The sequence below is a fragment of the Stegostoma tigrinum genome, chromosome 21 (assembly GCF_030684315.1).
Source record: "Stegostoma tigrinum isolate sSteTig4 chromosome 21, sSteTig4.hap1, whole genome shotgun sequence".
NCBI classification, from domain to species: domain Eukaryota; kingdom Metazoa; phylum Chordata; class Chondrichthyes; order Orectolobiformes; family Stegostomatidae; genus Stegostoma; species Stegostoma tigrinum.
The window spans coordinates 23,391,841-23,407,248 of record NC_081374.1 but is presented as its reverse complement, the minus strand read 5'-3'; positions in this window follow the sequence as shown (position 1 = coordinate 23,407,248).

Genomic DNA, 15,408 nt, shown 5'->3' with positions numbered 1-15,408 from the left:
TGACTTCCACAGGAAATCTCCGTATGAGCTTTGTAAGGTCATCAGAGATGCCAGAAGGCAATAATAAACTAAGCTTGAGACCCAGACTAAGCAGTTAGACACCAGTCAGTTGTGGCAAGGTTTAAAATGACATAACAGGCTACAAAGGGAAGTTGAACAGAATTGTGGCAGCAGTACATCCCTCCCCAATGGGCTCAATGCATTCCACACTCACTTTGAACTGAAGAGTAAAACAATGTCGCTTATCCCAACAACTTCGGATGCACCTGTACCCACAGTCACCGCTGCAGAAAAGCGATTGGCCCCAGTGGTGCTCCGGCCATGCTCTTAGATCCTGTGTGGATCAGTTGGCTTTAATCTTTAAATATTATGAACTAAAGCCCCCAAGCGCTTCAAGAAGACTACCATCATTCTGGCGCCAAAGGAAAATCCTGTAGTGTGCCTCAATAACTGCCAATTAGTGGCTCTGACCTCATATTTATGAAGTGCTCCGAGAGGTTAGTCATGGCTCACATCAACTCCAGCCTACCAGATTGTCTTGATCCTTTGCAATAGCCTACTGGCACAACAAGTCCACAGGAAACACAATCTCCCTGGCTCTACACTCATCCCTGGAACATTGAACAACAAGGACACCTACGTCAGGCTCCTACTTATTGACTACATATGTTTTCAACACCATAATTCCAAACAAGCTCATTTCTAAACTCTGAGACATCGGTCTTGGCTCCCCACTTTGTAACTAGATCCTTGACTTCCTGGCCCATAGGCCGAGGCAGTAAGAATAGGTGACAACAACTCCTCCACTATAATCCTCAACACCTTTGCCTCACAAGGCTGTGTACTCATCCCCCTATTATATCCCTTATATATTTATGACTGTGTGGCCAAATTCCTCCCCAACTCCATTTATGTTTGCTGACATCACCACTGTTATAGGTCAGAACTCAAATAATGATGAAACAAAATACAGGAAATAGATTGAGTGCTTAGCTGTATGGTGTAAAGACAACAATCTCTCCATCAATGTCAGCAAAACAAAGGATTTGGTCACTGACTTCAGGAAACAGAGTGGAGGGCAAACCCATCTCTATATCAAAAAGTGCTGAGGTGGAGATGATCCACAGCATTTTCTGGGAGTGATGATCACAAACAATCTGTCCTGATCCACAATGTCAATGTGATGGTCAAGAAAATACAGTAAAGTCTCTATTTCTTCAAGAGGCTAAGGAAATGCAGCATGTCCACAAAAACTCTTACCAATGTTTACAGGTGCACCATAGAAAATATCCTATCTGGGTACATCGCAGCTTGGTTTGGCAACTGCCCTTCCAAGACCATAAGAAACTATAGACAATGGTAAACACAGCCCAGTCTATCATTGAAACCAGCCATCCACCCACTGACTTCATCTATACTTCTCACTGTCTCAGGAAAGCAACCAATATAATGAAACCTCTCCCACCCTGGTTATACTCTCTTCCTCCCCCTTCTGCCAGTAAGAAGATATAAAAGTTTGAACACCTACAAATAGCTTCTTCCCCGCTGTTATCAGACTTATGGACCTCCCACATATTAAGTCTGAACTTTGTTTGCACCTTCTTTGCTGCTGTAATTCTGTATTTTGCACTCTGTTCTGCTACCCTGATGCACTTTGTTTGGTACAACCTGCCTGTATAAGACACAAAGCAAAATGTTTCACTGTTTCTCGGTACTTGGGACTACAACAAATCAAACTCAAACTGATACCATGCAGAAGATGATGGTCTTCCTGCTCAGTGAGCTTATCTCCTGCTATGTCAGTGAATGTCCCTGTTCATCAGCCTCCGTCACCTCCCCTCTTTGCTTTCTCCAGTTGTTCAGAGCACAGCATGCTCAGAATTTGTGACATATTCTGTCCACACTGTAATGCAAGGTCTCCCACAGATCAATCCATGCATCTTCAGGACACCTACCATCTGCTTTCACTATGGTCTTTGTTGATGAATAGGCTGCAGTGCATCTACTGTCCACTCAGTCAGCGGTGCATGATGGAGGCATCAGCCATGGTTACAGAGGGTAGCCCTTGTCTGCCAGTAACCTTCCTTGTAGCACATCTGTACCATCAAATAACAGTTCCCAAGGATGTAGACATCATGGTAGCTTTCTGGGTATCATGCACAAACTTTTAATAAGTGGTACTGATGATCACAGATGATTTGCATCTTGACAAAGGGAATTCTTTTCATGTTGACGAACTCAGGTTACAATATGGCCCTGTCAATGTGACATGTGTGCACTGTCCACACTGGGGAAAAAACCGAATCCTCCAACCGGACTGTAGCACTGACATTGTCGAGGGGAAACCCAATGAATGTGATTGGGCACAAAACTCAATGGACACAAGTTTGATACTTTGCTGCCAGTTGATCGAGAGATCCTACGCACCTTCCCAGTGATCCCTTGGAAGGAAACAGTTACATAAAAGTTCAATGTAGTTGTGACTTTGAGGGCCACGTGGATAGGATAGCCACCCATTTCATCAGGTCACAGTTGGCATTGTTCAGTGACAGTGCTCCAGGATATAAGCAGTCTGCGTAACACTACAGATCACGCAGTCCAGAGAAAACGGCATTGAGGATCAAAGACATTGGCCCCCCTGCGCATCCTGGAAGGCCTTCGCTGCAACTTCGTCATGTGTGGGAAACAAGTCGGCATCAATTGCTGTTCCTGAGTTTACTATTGTAGCTGTATAACCCCATACCGATGTGCCTGGATTCATCAGCCAGGCTTGCACCAGTAAAGAGAGTAGGAGAAACAAACCAGGTTCCTTAGTATTTTGAACAGTCAGCATTCACCACACTTACAAATGACCGCGTAACATACTGTCCTGAACAGTGGGACATGGAGAATTCCAACGAAGACAGCCTTGGAATGACTCCACGACAAACTTTGGCTTTAGTCCAAACTCCAATGAATGCATTGGCATAAAAAGATAGCAGGAGGCTGTAGGTGCTCTCAGCACCCCCATCACCCACAAAGGATCTCATTCCTAGAAGCCTGTGTTATGTCATAGTTAAAGTTCAGGTTGACAGGGAATCAGCTGTGCATATTATGAGGTCTTGAATAGCTGTGTGTTTTGTGAAGTGTCTTTTTAAGTCCACCTGTGATTACATCTGCTTCACAAAGACGTCTGTGAGCAATTTTCAAGGATGATTGACATTAATCAATATTACTTGTGACCAGCATTTACACTTCATACAACATGAATTTCTACCTGCACTCCTCAGTACACCCTATCTCTACTGAATCCACATGTTTCCCACCACCAGCTCGAAATACAACTCCAATTCTCATTGCTACCCTCTGAGCACTGAAACTACAGTTTCTTTATGCCCACCATCAAGCTGCACAGTGCCACCATCAAGTCCACAATGCTGGGGATGTGTATGATCTCTTTCCCATGCACTACCAGCTCCATGCTCCTTATGTGCCAAATATACTCTCCTTTACTGCCTTTGTCCTCTCCACAACTGAGGTTGCTGCCTCCAAAACCCAGTACTGTGATTACCACAACTCCCTCCCATTACAATCTTTCCTAATAAAAAGCATCTGTCCCAAACATTCATTTCACTAACACCCAATGCTAACCATGACCAACGCCCGCCCCCCCCACCCCCAAATTTGGATGGGTAGCCACAACAGATCACTGACCGAACCCGTGACTGATCTTGGTGCATCTAGCTGCCTAAGGATCTGAAAATCCCCATGACTGCTTACGTTGGAGATACAGAACTTAGCGTGACCCGCATTCCAGACAGCAGTGAAATGTACTCCCTGATCTTACAAACAAAAATGGTCACCTGACCTTACCCAAGCTCATGGACTGATTGAGGATACAACTGTTAGCAGATTGTACCGGCACATCCTTATTGATGACACCCTCTTTTGACATAACTGAAGAATACTCCCCTTCAACTTTGAGACATGACTATTTGTACATGTGATGAATTTGATAGCAGACAGGTGCTTGCTACAGATGTAAGATTGACATAGCATTGTGCGTACAGTTTCACGTCCACTATCCTGACTGATGATACATGTGACAAGCTGCCTGGATTTCTATCTGCAGCAGACTGCAAGGCAATACCTATAAAGCGCAGCTGAAGTTGTTAAGCACTAAAAGGTGAGGCAAGGTGCTGTGAACATCCAGATGGGGACAGAGTGAGTGAATGTTAAGTAGACCACGAAGCAGCCCCGAGCTCCAGCCTCTTGCAGCCAGTGACTGGATGCTTGTCCCTGCATCCACAATGTCCTTGCAGCAGCAATGCAATGAACTGTGTTGGTGAGCTCCAAAATGAAGTGCAGTAGTGAATTGACAATGCCATAATGATGTGGAGAGGCTGCACATTTCTGATGACAGCATCAGAGGACATGATGTGCACGTGGTCACAAACCATGGAATATTCCCTGAAACTTTAGTGCTTGGTGTCCAAAGTAGAGGTGTGCGGGAGCAAGCAACAAGCTGGAGTCTCCAGGGATCAGCTCTGCCTTTTACCTCAGGAATTCTCAGTGTCAGATTTCGACTTGGCAAGTGGGTGAATGGGAGATCACTTATTAATGAGGTGTGATTAAGTCACAATGAGGGTAATAATGAGTGATCATCCCCAGTAATAGGCCTCGTGTTTCTCACAAAGGAGAATCTTGGGTCAATATCTAGGACCTGATTGAAAATGTGACATCGAGAAAGGCCTTACTCAGCATCTCACCAGATTTTCCCAAATTTCTTGCAATAACCCACATCATTCAGAACCTGTGAAGATTCTGCCTCAGGGCTTGACAGTCAGATCTGTGAATAAGAAATTCCACCTGCACATCACAATCTATTGACCATTTTTGAAAGGTGCAAGGGTGTTGTCTGCTTACAAAAGTAAAGTTCAGACTCAGCTGTAATGGTCCACTTTATGAATTACAATGGTAGAATTTTCAATCAGTTATGGATGATAATTGGATACAAAATTGACATAACCATTCAGATGAATCGCTGAAGATCTTTGGTTGCAAGCCCTTGTAATTTATCCCACATCCAAATTCTCAATGGCAATTTTCAAGGGTGCTGACAGCCTCTTTCAGTTCATGCTGGACCCATGCAGATGGATGTTATACAAGGTAGCTCTCTTGTGTGTCACCATTCCTACCATTCTAAATAAAGGATGCACTGAATCTCACACTACTTGGCTAAGTCCAAGTAATGTCCAAGTTTGCTGCATGGGGAAACAAATTCTCTCATTCTCTCTTAACAAACTCACTCTTTTACACCCTACCCCTATGTGGTCTCCTATATGCAAGTCCAAAACCAACTTTGCACATGCTGTTTAATGTACAACTTCTTACTCAGCAGACATCCACCAAAAGAATAGGATACATTATACTTGCACCAGGGCAGTAATCTGATCTCCATGAGTTCCTCAGGGTCATGACCTAGGCCCAACCTTCTTCATGTGCTTCATCAATGATATTTTCTTCATGATAATGCCAGGAGTGGAGATGTTTGCTGGTTGCACAGAGTTCAGCATCATTTGTGACTCCTCAGATACTGAAGCAGTCCTTGTTCAAATTCAACAAGATCTGGACCATATACAGGGCTGAAAAGTGGCAAGTAACATTTGTGCCACTAAAGTGCCAGGAAATGTCTATTTCCAATAAGGGATTATCTAACTATCACCAATTGGCATTAATTGCGTTAGCATCACTGAAAAACCAACTATCAACATCCTAGGCTTTACCAGTGACCAGATACTGAACTGAACTTTCCATAGAAGTACAATGGCTATGTTAGCACATCAGAGGCTCAGAATACCAAAGTGAGTAACTCACTTCCTGACTCTTCAAGGCCTGTTCCCCAAATCAGAAGTGTTATGATACTCTTCCCATATGTCTTGTGTAGCTCCAACAATTTTCAGCAGCATGAAACTGTCCAGGCCAAACCAACCCATTGATTGGCAACACATCCACAAGCATCCACTCCCTCCATTACCAGTGTTAAGAAGCAACAGCTTGATACAAGATGAACTGTAGAATTTCACCAAACATGCTTAGATTTGAGTAGGCATTAGAATATTTAGGTGCTTGATTTTGACCACCTCAGACATACTGGGCTGAAAGGCCCTTTTTCTGTGCTGTTGACCTCTATGACACTATGAACACCACCACCTTCTCATGGACTCCACCGTTTGGTGGTGGCCTATGTCCTACAAGTGAATAAAAAATCCTTGAAAAGCCATTGTTTATCTGAACACGCGTTGCTACTCTGCCAATACCCCTCTCCGACAAAATCATGGTACAGCAGCCACCAAGCCAACCAACTCATAGCACGTAGGCAGCATGGCTGACAGTCCCTCAAACATACAACCTTACTATCTCATCCTTGCTGCAGTTTAACCACCAGACCATGCTTTGTTCCTGTCCATAGTCACATCCAACCTGAACAGCCTCCCTAATTCAGTACTCCCTGTTCCCGAACACCTTCTGTAGACCTGTAGTTTATCATTGTCCATTAGGGGAACATCACAAACAGGCAAGCAATAGGACAAATCCAAATTTGAACTCTATTTATAGAATGCAAAGGGAGCACAAACAAAACTAATACAGGCCAAAGTTCACTCCCCCAATATAAAGCAGATTTTGGCATTGTGGCCATGAATATGTTTTCAGCCCATGATTGCCTGCTGCACCTACCTGTATCTATTGAAAGCTGTCGTCAGTGCTGTTCTGTCTTGCTTGTACACCCAAAGCAACTGAATTCAATCATGGACCAGGAGAGTTTCTTTCTTCCTCCCTATTATCCTCAATCTCCTCTTCAAAAATTACACATCACTTCAAGATCCAGTAGATTGTTAGCTGTTCCAACTGTGCAGAGCACAAAATGCCAGGATCATGTGGTACACTGTCTGGATAATATTGGAAAACTCCCTTCCTTTCCAGACCAGTCTAGTTGGTGGAACCCCAACTCCAGTCGTCCTTTTGCCTGCTCCGTCACAATGCTTGGCAAAGCTTGGGTGGCAGGCAACGTGCTCTCTGCATCAGTCAGCAGAATGCGCAATGGTGTCATGAGCCATGGTTGCAGTGGGTAGCTTTTGACCCCAGTAGCCATCGTTGTAAAGCACCTAGACCCTCAAACATAATAGGTCCACAAGAATGCTCTAGGATGTGGGAGCCATGACAGCCAATGCTCCCTCAAATAGTTGGCTCACACGATGGGCATGTGAACAAATTTATTTCTGATTCCTGAAGCTATTGCAACACACAGACTGCGGAGTTTGGACAGCAGCAGAACTAGAGGGGTTGTAGGTAGCAGCTGCCAGTAAAATGCACACGCACCTCTTGGAAGTGGTAACAGTGTTCACAAATGACCTGAATATTAATTGAATGGAAGCTCTTCCTGTTAATAAATTCTTCTGTATTGTGATACAGCCCTCTCGGTGTAACTGATGGCACCCTGCTCCAGAGGAACTCAACTATCTTCCCAAATTCTACTGCCCAGACTGCAGCACTGACCTCCTCATGGGGGAATTCACATAAACCTGTCTGGTCTTGCACAGGTGGCAGCAGTAACTGCCTGGCATATTCTCATGACTGAGAGGCCCCACACAGGCCACCCTGGAAGGTTCCAGTAGTGTAGAAGGTTAAACTGGCCGTCACCTCTGAGAGATAATGGCGTTGCATTGCTGGACCTGTTAGGCCTCACTCCACCATCTGGCAAAGTTCTGTCACAGTCCCTCACTAAGTCTCAGGAAATAGAGTCAGTGCCAAAACAATCTCGGCCTCCAGTGGATCCCACATATGCTGAGGGTACCCTCTTCCTAAGCTGCATGCTGATCATCCTCCTCGGGTGCCCACTGCTGCACTTGGGCTTGCTGCCCATCCTGTTCCTCTTGCATCTGTCTTGGCCTTCTTATGAAGGTAACCACAGCCACCAACTTGCCAGCAGCAGCAATGACTCTCAGGGAAAGGCCCAAAGTTGGGAACAGAAGTAGCAAAAGAGTTTTTTCAGGTCTCAGAATAGTATACCCAGCAGACGAGGGCAATGCCCATTTCTTCAACTGATGAGACAGGCTGCACCTTGATAACAAGGGACTTTTCTCCTTCATCCATCCACATTCAGCTTCAGCCTGTGCAGCAACTCAGTGACACTGACTTACTACCTGAGGAGCCACTCAACGTCATCAAGAATGGAGAACCCGCAGTGTTTCAATGCCATTCCGACCCCTACGCAGAAATCAAAAGCTCCATTTCCCACTGCGTTCAGTACATCTTTATACTTATAATACAAATGATGAAGCAATGCCATGCACCTCACATAGCACACTTGGAAGTTACAAGTGTAACAGTTCCCCTTTGGACAGCATTGTCAATATTTACCATCCTTGGTGCTAACTTCCATCCCATTCAGGTCCCCAAACTTAATTTGGAAGCACTAATTGCTTGTTGCTAATCACCTCTGACCAGCCTCTGACCAGCTTCTGACCCCTAAGTACTTTAGCTCAGCAAGTATAGCAAATGAGAGATGAATTGATGGTAAATTGAGTGCATTTGGTGTTTATAAATGGCTGCTTTATGTATTTGTTCCTTCAATGTCCAAGCACCCAGCAAATATGCATGATATGTGGATGTCCATGACAATGACTCCACCCAACCTGGGTGTTGCTGCAGGTATTTTCTAGCAGCATTTTGCACCTGATGAATAGAAAGTGATGGCAAGGGAAGCAGCTTGTGGCATTTACCATGAGCACTGGGCCCTGCCTGGTCACCAGGTCCCTCACAGAGTCTCCATACCTCCTATTACCCACCGCACTAAGAGTGAGAGGTGATCAGTTTTGGAAGGTTGAATTTGAATGCAGAATACAGGGCTAATGTCAGGATTCTTGGCAGTATGGAGGAACAGAGGGATATTGGGGTCCACATCCATAGATCCCTCAAAGTTGCTACCGAAGTTGATAGGGTTGTAAAGAAGGCATATGGTGTGTTGGCTTTCATTGGCAGGGGAATTAAGTTTAAGAGCTGTGTGGATATGCTGCAGCTCTATAAAACACTGGTTAGACCACACTTGGAATATTGTTTTCAGTTCTGGTCACCTCATTATAAGAAGGATGTGGAAGCTTGAGAGGGGGTGCAGAGGAGATTTAACAGGATGCTGCCTGGACTGGAGGGCAGATCTTATGAGGAAATGTTGAGGGATTTAAGGCTTTTTCATTGGCGAGAAGAAGGGTGAGACGTGACTTAATAGAGGTTTGCAAGATAATGAGAGGCATAGATAGAGTGGATAGTCAGAATTTTTGCCAGGATGGAAATGATTATTACGGGAATGGGGGGGGAGGTTATCATAATTTTAAGATGATTGAGGAAGGTATAGGGGAGATGGTTGGTTCTTCACACAGAAAGTGGTGGGGTTGGGGAATGTGCTGCTGGCGGTGGTAGTGGAATCACAGTGGCTCAGCGGTTAGCACTGCTGCCTCACAGCGCCAGGGACTCAGGTTTGATTCCAGCCTCGGGCGACTGTCTGTGTGGAGTTTGCACATTCTCCCCATGTCTCCGTGGGTTTTCTCGGTACTCCTGTTTAATCCCACAGTCCAAAGATGTGCAAGTTAGGTGGATTGGCCATGCTAAATTGTACATAGTGTGTTCACAGATGTGTCAATTAGGTGGGTTGTAGGGGGATGGGTCTGGGTCAGATGCTCTGATGTTCGGTGAGGACTTATTGGGCTAAAGGGCCTATTTCCACACTGTAGCGATATTATGATGATTCTATGAGATGCTTTCAAGATTTTTAAGTGACTCTTAGATAGGCACATAGAGGATAGTAAAATATAGGGAATGCAGGGTAGATTGATGCTAGTAGAATAATAGGTCGGCAAAACATCATGGGCGGAAGTGCCTGTACTGTGCTGTACTGTTCTATGTTCTATGCTCTGCCCTGACAATCAATTTTCACCTATTGTCTGCACCCAATCTTCATTCATCCTTATTAGATCACTGCTTCTTTGTATAGTTAAACAGTTCATGTCTCATCTAGGTCTGAGCAGTTCTGAAGTAAACTTACACTCAATATGTTTTGTTTTGACTTTTGAAATGCATCAGCCAAGTGTCATCTTACAGAACCCTCCCAATTTGCTGTACAGATATAAGGCCTTTTACATGTGTATCGAGTTGTCTAAACAATGACTGTTCCTCAATGCATCCACAATCCTCATTGGGAAGATGAGAAAAGTTGATGAGTGCAAGATACTAACATCAGACAGAGGAAGACACTGGCAGTTCTAAGGATGGAAAAGATCAAGGATGATGTAAAAAGAATGAGCTTGGGACAGAATACAATGAGACAACTGGAATGCTTGGGGTTCATTTCAAGAGTCGAGCCAGCTACAGTTCCTTCCATGGCCTTGCTCATAGAAGTACCAGCACATGGAACATGAAATCTCAGAAAAGCAAGGAAGCATTAGATAGCCAGTGTTAAAATGGATTATAATGACTGAAACAGCTAGGGTACTTCAGAATCAAGAGCAATGAAGCATATACATTTTGTCCAAGCTTCTCGACAGGCACCTAGAAAAACATATGAGATCAAAATATTGTGCTGCGTATCTATCTCACCTGTAATATTGCACTTGAGTGTGTATATTTGTTTGTCATGCTTTTAGACACAGGTCAACTTTTAACAATTTGAACGACAGTTATAAAATCAGAATACTTTTACAACTTGCAATTATACCAGTTAGCCATTTGGTGGCTCTGCAGCTTTGCTCAGCCTGGATCCTCTGACAGTACAATGATCATTGCAGAAATGTGGACTGTAATTGGCCATTGGGACCATACAGAAATCTCAATGCAGCTGACTAATCAGGAAATGCCCACCAATTTGTAATTCTGTTATCTGACATCTGGGCCCTCTGTAAATGTCCCAAACATTGAATTACAATGGGAGACTTTGAAATGTTCTGGTGTACTTAGCTTTACCCTGAAAATGTTAGAGAAATTAAAGTCAGCTCTAGCACCTGGATGACTAATAAACTGACACCCACTCCTCGACTCACCACTGAAACTCCCACAAACTCTCTCAGACACCTAGCATTCTATCTTCCTCTCCCAAAAGATTCAACACAATTCCTCCCCCCACTGAATTTGCCCACCCACAATTCCCAAAATCTCACCATTATATATCTCCCACACCATACAGACATGCAAACTTTCATCCCCACCCCCTGGCCCCTACTAGCCTGCCCCACCAATGCCAACACAACCTGACCTGAGTCTACTCACTCTTCTGACAGCTTAAACGTGCTCTGATAGCCCCGGACTGCCCCTGACATGACCTGGCCCCACCCAACTTAGCTTAAGTCCTCATTCACTCATGCCTCACACCCAACATCCATCTTTTACGCTAACTATCCACCTTGTCACCATACCAATCTTAACACCATTCCAACATATCACCCAACCATCCAACCTATCTGCCACAATTGACCTGCCGCAGCACCCACCTTGCCACTCTGACCCAACTTGACACCAGCCTGCAACAACAACTTCTATTTATATGGTATCTTTGAGAGGTGAAATGACCTAAAGTCTTTCAAAGGCATGTTACAAATCAAGATTTGTTGCTGCATTGCATCAAAATGTATTAGGCTGAATGAACAAATAGATTCTAAAGACCACCTTATAGGAGAAAAGAGTTCTACAAAATGAACCAAGGGAATACCAGAGCTTCGGCAGTAGAAGGCACTGCCACTTGCTCCAGCTGAAGTTAACAGGTAAATATGCCAGGTAAACATCTTTGGAGGATCATTGGCTTGGTGAAAGAGACTTTTTGGTCTTCCTGAAATATGCAGGTTAAGAGTTGTCCTCAACCAGATTTTGGACACTGGGGCATTGCACATTCCAGGACTATGTGTTGAAGGATGCATTGAGCATGGGACTGATATGGTAGAAAGATCAATGTTTTAGCCTTTTCAAACCAGAAACTGTACTGAACTCTGTAGGTTCTATACCTGTCATGGATTGTACATTGTAAAACTCAAGGCATTTACAATTGTATTAAGCTATGTCAGAATTAAACATGCTGTATTGGAGAAAAGTGAAAATGTATTTACTGACCGTAATGTTCAATTTGAAATGTTTTTAATCACATCTTTTTGTAAATTTTATGAAGAAAAACTTATTCTGCAAAATAAAGCAAATCAATCTGGAATGCTTAAGAGGCCAACATTATAAGAATGCAGAAAATTTGGAGGATTAAGAATGGAGGAGATTGCAAAAATAGAGAGACATGAGGCCATGGAGAGATTTGAAAATCAAATCAAAACCATGAACCAACGTAGGTGAGAATAGGGATGAAGGGTGATTGAACTTGATGTAAGTTCAGATGCATGGAAAGTTTTCAAATTTCCACAGGGTAAAATGCAGGAAGCCAGAAATAAGTTGGAATTACCAAATCTAGAAGTAATTCAAACTTAGATAAGTGTTTCAGCAGCAGATGAACAAATCAAATTTAAGGGCAATCAGAAGGAACAAACAGAGTTAACGTTTCGAGTCTAGTGACCCTTCCTCAGAATTGAGGAAGTCCAGTTCTGAGGCAGGGTCACCAGACCCGAAACATTAACTGTATTTTCCTTCACAGATGTTTCCAAAGCGGCTGAGCTTTTCCAGCAACTTTGTTTTTGTTCCTGATTTACAGCATCCGCAATTCTTTCGGTTTTTATTAAGGGTAATTAGAGTTGGGGAGCAAATGCTAGCTTTTCTCATAAAAGAATTTAAAAAAAGGAAACAAACCTGGAATTGTTCGAGAGGTGAAAATAAGTGGCCTAAATGATAGTTTGAAATCCTGGTTGGAAGTTCATCTGATTAACTTCAGATTGTTGTCACAGAAAGTAAGCCAGGTAGAAATGTAAGATTTCATGGCAGGAAATTTCTGCTCAACCTCTAGTGAATTTTGCACAAGCAGCCTAACGATTTAGAGAAAATCAAGAGGTTAGAAGATATGGAGATGAGATAGAACTGGCTGTCTTCTGTATGCAAGTTCAAATTGCATCTATATTATTGGATGAAGCTACCAAGGGACAGCATGTAATCAAGGCATCAAAAGTTGAGAGAAAAGTCAGGAAAATTAAGGTCTATGAAATCAGCCATGATCTAATTGAAAGGTAAAGCAGATTGAACAAGATGAATGGGTCACTCCTCCTTCTATGCTTTCTGAACATGTGAACTTCTTTGGATGATAAATAAAAGGTGTCAAAGATAAATCCTGGATATAACAGAATGGGAGCCATAAGAGAATCTAATTCTGGCAGAGACTAGATCAGTAAAACGAGGACAGGGGAGTCTGGTTCCACTGAAGAACCGTGTTGGAATAGAATGGAATGTCAACGTGCAAAAGGCTGCAGACAGGTTGAGGGGACCAAGGAGGGATAATTTACCTTTAAGACAGCCACTCGAGCACTGTGACAGGGATGGGAACCTGATTGGAATAATTTAAATGTGGGTTTCCAGAAATGATGGGAATGGATTTGGGTGGGGATGTTCCAAAATACTGGAGAAGAAAGGAAATTTGGAACTGTAAAGGGGGTCCCCAATACATGTACAATAGGCTTTTGAACACTTGTACCTACAAAAGCGATTTCCTCCAGGGGTGTAATTTTAAAGATGCACCATACAAAAATTTCCTATATTTACGAATGGCTGGAAACCATTGTGAGGATACTCAAAAATGGAACCCTTTCACAACCCAGGGACTGCATTTATGTTTGAAAGAATGAAATAGTTGAAGAGGGATAGTGGGAGCTGCCGATGCTGGGGAATCTGAGACGACAAGGTGTAGAGCTGGATGAACACAGCAGGCCAAGCAGGATCAGAGCAGCAGGAAAACTGACATTTCGGGCCTGAACCCTTCTTCAGAAAAGAATGATTTTTATTTTTCTAAAGAAGGATCCAAACCCGAAATGTCATCTTTCCTGCTCTTCTGATGCTGCTTGCCCTGCTGTACTCATCCTGCTCTACACCTTGTGTTTGGAAATAGTTGAACATGAATTTTATCAGAAGGAGGGCAAATTTTAATGACAGGGATTCAGTAGCTGAGGAAAGAGCCAAGAACTGAAGTTGGTTGGTTGACAGTAAATTGGGAATAGCATGATGGGAGTTGCTGGTGTGTTTCACGGACACGATGAGCTCACAGAGGGCATGAGGGGAGATGGCAGAGAAGCCGTAAAAGCTGAGATGAGGCCAGCAAAGACTGTGGAGAGGCTTGGTTTCTTTGATAGGGGATAAGCAAGAGGAGATAGGAAAAACCCACTAAGTGGTCACAATATTAGTAACAAGGAAATGCATGAGTTCCAGTGCGATCCTGAAATAATGAGCAGTTTATGGAGATAAAAGCTGGACTTTTTGTGATTTATATGTTTTGTCCAAGTCTGCTGGAGAATGGTCTTTTCTTTGCAGTAGGTTGTGCCCCTAGGACTTAAGGGAGTAAAAAATGACAGCCATTCCTGAGGGACTGACCACATTGTGAGACTCTAATTATTTTAAAGGGAAATAGACATCAAAGGTGGAAGGCCTAATTAGGTCAAGGTGTACACTCTAACCTCATTTCGCCTGGGGACAAGCTAGGTCTTAATTCCAAAATGTGTAACAGCTTGAGAAATCAATTAGATTTTCAGCATAAACGTTGTCACATCACATATTTCGCTTTAAATGTATGACTATTTCTGCATCTTGTTTAGCGGAATACATTATATTTGTGCTAGAAAATTTCAGGAAGAAAATAAAGTACTATAATCAATTAAAGAAATGTTATATCCAAAATATAAGGGATTAGTAAACTCTCCATTTGCCTCCAGGTTAGTTTATAACTGAAGTGTTTGGATTTAATCAGTCTGTCCACATGGCCTTTCAATTATTCATAAACATACTTTGAAATTTGGCAATATGGACTGAATTATTCACTGGAACCCTGACAGATCGGAAGTAGTGTTTTTGTTCACACATCCTTCTGGTCTGCTCACATATGTCAGAGGCATTCGAGTGTAGCTGTTGTCAAGTAATGATTCCTTTCATGAACTTTAAAGTCAGATCTAACTAGTACCATGATGGCCTCAACTGACGGAAAAATGGAAAATATAATTTGAAGCCGTGTTAGGAGAATCTTTTTTTTGATGTAAATTGCATTTCGTCCTGCAGTATCTGTTATTCTTAACATTGTGTGAATATTCGCAACATCATTTCAGAAAATCCAGTGTGCTTTATTTCAGCGTTTTAGTATTGTTCAATGTCATCGACTCTCAATATTGTGATAATCAGAGAATTGCAAAACCATCCCCCCTTCCCTTGGATTAATTACCCAGAATTTTGCTTTTTGTTTTAATTTAGTGTTTCACTTGTCTC